Source organism: Stegostoma tigrinum, chromosome 7 (assembly GCF_030684315.1).
Source record: "Stegostoma tigrinum isolate sSteTig4 chromosome 7, sSteTig4.hap1, whole genome shotgun sequence".
NCBI classification, from domain to species: domain Eukaryota; kingdom Metazoa; phylum Chordata; class Chondrichthyes; order Orectolobiformes; family Stegostomatidae; genus Stegostoma; species Stegostoma tigrinum.
Genome location: NC_081360.1, coordinates 7886785 through 7892935, shown reverse-complemented (window position 1 = coordinate 7892935; position 6151 = coordinate 7886785).

Here is a 6151-nt window from a genome sequence, read left to right as displayed (position 1 = left end):
ATGAGTGAGTATCGGTCATGTCTTTTTGTAGCAGTTGGAGTTTGTGTGCCCTTGTTAGTTTCCTTCCTGTTTGTCCGTTTCCTTCCTGTTTGTCCACTGTAGTGGTTCGCAGTCTCTGAATGGGATCTTATAGATGACATTGGTCCTGTCCATGGCAGGGAGTGGGTCTTTAGTTCAGGTGAGAAGTTGTCAAAAGGTTGATGTGTGTTTGTGTGCCACTTTGAAGCCCAGAGGATGTAGGAGTCTTGTGGTTAGTCCTGATGTGATCCTGATGTAGGGTAGTGTGATGAGTGTGTCGTGTGGTATCTTCCTGATGTTATTCATGTAGGCATCTTCTGACCTAGTTTTTTGGATATCCGTTATCCTTGAAAACCTGGAAGAAGTATTCTTCTTCCTGTTGGCTTAGTTCTGTGCTGCTGCAGTTTGTTGTGGCCCATTTAAATAGTGTTCGCACGCAGTTTCATTTGTGTGTCTTGGGATGGTTACTATGGACGTTCAGTACCTGGACCGTGTGTGTGGCTTTTCTGTGTACTTTCATTTGGGGTTCCCCATTTGTCTTGTGCTCTGAACTTCAACAGTAACCATCCCAACACACACAAACAAAGCTGCGTGCGAATACCATTTAAATGGGCCACAACACACTGCAGCAACACAGAACTACAAGACAAATGGGGAATTCCAAACGAAAGTACACAGAAAGGCCACACACAGCGATGTTATTAACTCCTGAAATTTAACCTCTGAAATTGCCTAGCAAGCCAGAGAAACTCAGCAGTAAGGTTTTTAATCTAAGTAAGAATGATTGCCTAAGATGTCAGCAGACCATTAAGCCACATATATAATGCTTCTGCAAAATCTTCAAGATATTGCCAATTGGATACAAAATTACCTTGAAATAGGAGACAGAAGGTGGTGATGGATGGTTGTTTTTCAGACTTGAGGCCTCTGACCGGTGGTGTTCCGCAGGATTGGTGCTGGGTCCACTGTTGTTTGTCACTTATATAAACAAATTTGATGAGAATTTAGAAGGCATGATTAGTAAGTTTGCAGATGACACCAAAATTGGTAGTATAGTAGACAGAGAAGAAGATTAGCTAAGATTATAAAGGGATCTTGATCAATTCAGTCAATGGACTGAGGATTGGCAGATGGAATTTAATTTGGATAAATGCGAGGTATTGCACTTTGAGGAAGGCGGGACTAACTTAATGGTAGAGCCATAGGTAGTGTTGTTGAACAGAGACATAAAGGGTTTCTAGTAAATTGTTCGTTGAAATTTATGTCACAGGTCAACATGGTGGTTAAGAATGGGTTTAGCACACTTGCCTTCATTGCTCAGACCTTTGATTATAGGAGTAGGGATGTCATATTGTAATTGTACAGGACATTGGTGAAGCCTGTTTTGGATTACTGCATATAGTTCTAGTCACCCTGCTATAGGAAGGATATTATTAAATTAGATAGGGTGTGTAAAAGATTTATCAGAATTTTTACCAGGAGTGGAGGGATTGAGCTAGAAGGATAGGCTGGGACGTTTTTTCACTAGAATTTTAGGAGGTTGAAGGGTGACTTAGATAAGGTGAATAGCAAAGGTCCTTTTCCTCTGGGGGATTTCAAGACTAGGGGACATATTTTAAAGTGAGAGGAGAAAGATTTAAAAGAATCTGAGAGGCAACCTTTTCATACGGAATGGTTCATATGTGGAACGATGGGAGATGCAGGTACAGCTTTAACAACTAAAAAACATTTGGACAGACACATGAATCAGAACTTTTGAGAGGGATATAGGGAAAATGCAGGCAAGTGGGACTAATTTAGTTTGGAAAACATGGTCAGGTTGGATGAGTTGAACTGAAAGGTCTGTTTCTGTGCTGTATAACTCTGTCTCCATTTGTATCTTCATTTCAAATGCAGATGATTCCTCTTGAATAATGTGACTTTTTCCTTCCTGATAGCTTTGTCTTCTTTCACAAATTTACTAATAGCTCAACAAGTTGTTTTCTTTCAATAAAAGAAAATAAATATTTATCTTATCACTTTTCTCAGTGTGTGTTAAGGTCAAGCCATTCATTTTGATTATTAGATCAAACTTTATTTTTACAGCCCCCTCAAGTGGCTGTACACACAAGCATTGGCTCAGAAGGTGTTGCATTAATCCTTCCCATGTTTTCTGTAACTACCTAACTAACTTTTGTTGCCCAAGGTTTAACATTTCTTGGAACTAACACATTTACCACGTGATTCCAGTTCCATCAACTTTCTCAGTAGGTTCTTGAAGCCAATCACTGTCTTCCTTTCACAGTTCACAATGCTCCAAAATCTCGTGTCATCTACAAATTGAATTGCGCCCTGGACACCCAAGACAAGATCAAAGCAATTTGATTATCAAGACAATGATCTTGGTGCCAGCCCGTGGGGAGCACCACTGTATACCTTGCTCCAGTCTGGAAAACAAGTGTCACGCGATATAGATAACAAGGTGTAGAGCTGGATGGACACAGCAGGCCAAGCAGCATCAGAGGAGCAGGAAGGCTGACATTTTTGGCCTAGATCCTTCTTCAGGAAAAGGGGAGGGGAAGGGCGTTCTGTAATAAATAGGGAGAGAGGGGGAGGTAGATAGATGATGGACAGAGGAGAAGATAGGCGGAGAGGAGACAGGTCAAAGAGGCAGGGTTGGAGCCAGTAAAGGTGAGTGTAGGTGGGGAGGTAGAGAGGGGATAGGTCAGTCCAGGGAGGACGGACAGGTCAAAGGAGTGGGAGGAGTGGATAGGCGGGAGGAATGACAGGCTAGGGAGGTGGGGACCTACTAGCTTGATATCAAGGATCTAACCCTTATGATTGATATGTTGCAGAGAACGGAAATGGCCATGATAAATCAGAGGACATTTTGTGCCGAATCCTGAGAGGCTCCTTCTGTATGATCTAGGCCACGGTATTGATGCTTCAGAATGCTGATAGTCTGCTCCGTGAAGTGCTTAGTTGCAGCATAGCTGTCATCTTGGGAGCATGAAAATGTGGTCAGGCAATAGGGAGGAATCATCAGTCACACATATACCAGGTAGCTTGTGCTGTTGAGCAGCTACCCTCTGGTTCACCCTGGCAACATAATGACTGCTGGAGTAAGTCATACAGGATGAACAGAGCACAATTCGGGTCACAACAGTGGACATTGATTGTCTTGGCACCATTGCATATGCACTGCATGTTCAGGAATTGGAACTCTTACTTCTGGTACATCTCCCCACCAAGTTGTGATGCCTGAGGAGCCATTAACTTGTACTTGATGGCTCCCTACACCATGAGAAAGGTCACTATTCTGGTATAGTTTTGTGCCCACACTGCCTCTCTGCTAAGTGACAAGATAATAAAGTACCCTCTGTTTGAGAGACCGCAAATCTATGTTTTATTTAAAATACTTAAATTCCAAACTCTCAATTTATAAATGGGATCCTCACTTCTGCTTGAACTAACAAGCTATGAAAACTGCTATTTATGAATCGAGCAAGATTTTGTGAGAACCTAGTAGAAAACTGAAGTTAATGTGGAAGTTTTCAAGACCCAGTATTTATTGAACATTATCAGCTTAGTTAATGGATTTCTCCTCCGGTCTCTGACCAGGTGTTAGATTGAACTTTGTTATAAAAAAATGCATCACATAAATCATGGTATTCTGTGCTACTAACTCTTTTTCCCAATTCCAAGGGCTTCTTCATCCCCTAGTCAGAAATAGTTTAAGTTAATCTTTTCCTTTGTTTTAAGTTTAGGGTTTTCTGGTATCACCTCACCTGTATAACTGCAAACATTACAACTGAAAAGGCAATATTAACCTGCTGAACTTGGATGTAAAGTGATTTAGACATAAATAGGACTGTCTGCGACCACTCTCCTCAGCTAGCTGTAGAGTTTGACAGGTATTTGCAGAGATTGTCCACTCTGGTGATTTAGACAAGTACTACATTGTCAACTTACAGGTGATTTTCAGTTTAGTTCATTTATTGAAACATCAGTTGAAGCTGGGAAATTTCCCGCTTTAGTGCAGTATTTGCCAGGTGTGTGAACCTCCCTTGGTATCCACAAGTCTTCCCAGCTTGGTTTCTTAGTCTTGTACATTTTCAGACATGGAATTCTGTATTTAAGGCATCTCTCACATCTGCATACTTTGAGAAATCAATCAAAAGAATGACCTTGAGAAGTTTTCTTACAAATATATTAATACAGATTTCTAAAGTCAGAATTCATACAATTTTTCCAAGGAGGTTTTGTTCTTGAAGTAGACACATTGCAAATTATGAATTAGTTCTTTAAAAGCAGCCATATTCATTTACCATCATATCTTTTAATGTAGTTTCTGAATCTATCTTGGCCAATGTATCTCTGATACCTCTGTAATTTGCATTGTTTTGTACTTAATTAAATTACTCTAAAATTCAACTTAAAATTACACATGACTATTTTCAAATATATCATTAACTAATATGATCCTTGGGGGGACTCCAGTGATAAAGGTGTGGGCACAGAAAGTAAAGCCTTTGCAAGTGATTCCCTAGTTACAATTACACAGATAAACTAGCTATGTGCAGTCCCACTCAGCTGGACAATGATAAATCATTGGAGTAGGGCAGTTTGATTGAACGTATCAATGGCTACAGAGCAGTTGAGAAGGATGAGGAGAGATGCCATTTGTGCCCTTGATAAGAACCAGTTCCAAAGAAGAATCATATTGAACTCAAAACGTTAACTCTGTTTCTCCCTCCACTGATATTTCCAGATCTGCTGAATTTTTCCAACACTTCCTGAATCTATTTAAGATCTCCAGCATCTGCATTTTGTTTTGCTTTAATTATCTTGGTTATATATTTAAAACCTTACTTTTGTAAATACATTACTCTAAAACTCAACATGGAATTATACAATGTTACTACTTTCTAAAATATCATTAACCAATATGATCCTTGGGGGTATAGAATCCTTAATCGTATTAGGGTTTTAAAGCGTAGTTCATTGCTGTGGCAGGTGGAAACCTGATTGAATGTGGAGTTGGAAAAGGTTTGTATTTACTTGGAAGGGGACAACAAATTCCAGAAATTTTCAGAGGAAACCTAGGCAGCTGTTTACAAGATAGAAGAGTTGAGGATTTTATTTAGAGAAGAGTAATTATGACAATTTTGAAAGAGAGGAAGTGAGTTCCTAATGAGTGGAAACCATTTGCAATATCAGTTAACACTGGGACCATGAAGGGAATTTGCATGTTTAATATTTTAAAGATAATGAGGTGTAAAGAGCAGTAGATGAATGTCAAAAAGCTGGCAGAGGGAAAGTTGAAGTGATGCCAGACAGAGATGTTTGTTCAGAGTTTTGGTGTGAACGGAACAATTTTGACTGGGTAAGCTATGAAGAGAAACAAAAGCAGTCAAGGCAAACTGAATGGATGATCATAATTTTAATTAGCAAGAAGTTTATAAATGCCTTGCAATTGTTGGCAGTGAGGTGGTTGGTCATTGTGAAAAGAAACCAAGGATTAATCCTTAAAGAATGACACTAGAATCATGATGTAAGACATTATAATGTTATATGTGTTCCATCATATGGGGGAAGAGTCTCAGGGTCTTAATGGGGACATGGTGAGGGGAGTAGTTAAGCAGATAATTAACTGCAAACGTGTTGCTGTGACTAGACAGCCAAAGACTAGACAGCTGGGAATTGGAAAATGCTACTGTAAGTAAAATAGTTGAGGCAATGGCCAGACATGAGTAAAGTTTCATATTTTTTTCCATGCAGTCAATTAATTTGTAACTGCATAACCACATCATACAAATGAAAGCCTCTCCAATTTTCCCCTGTTTGTTTCTCAACTTCTATCCAGTTTCACAGTCTTTTATCTTTAGCTCTGTATCTCAGTCACACAATTTTTCTATATTTTTTAACCTTCCTATTTGTCATAGTATTTTTTTTTTGTTTCTTTCTTCCATCCTGTCTCTGTATACTTCTCTTTCAATTTATTTCCTTAATCTCTCTTTCCTCTGTTATTTTCCGTCATAGATTTTCTGCCACTGGAATTGTTATTTCTAAGCTACTCGGGATAAAGGATTGAGTATCCAATCAGCTGAAGGTATCAGAGATAATGGGAACTGCAGATGCTGGAGATTCCAAG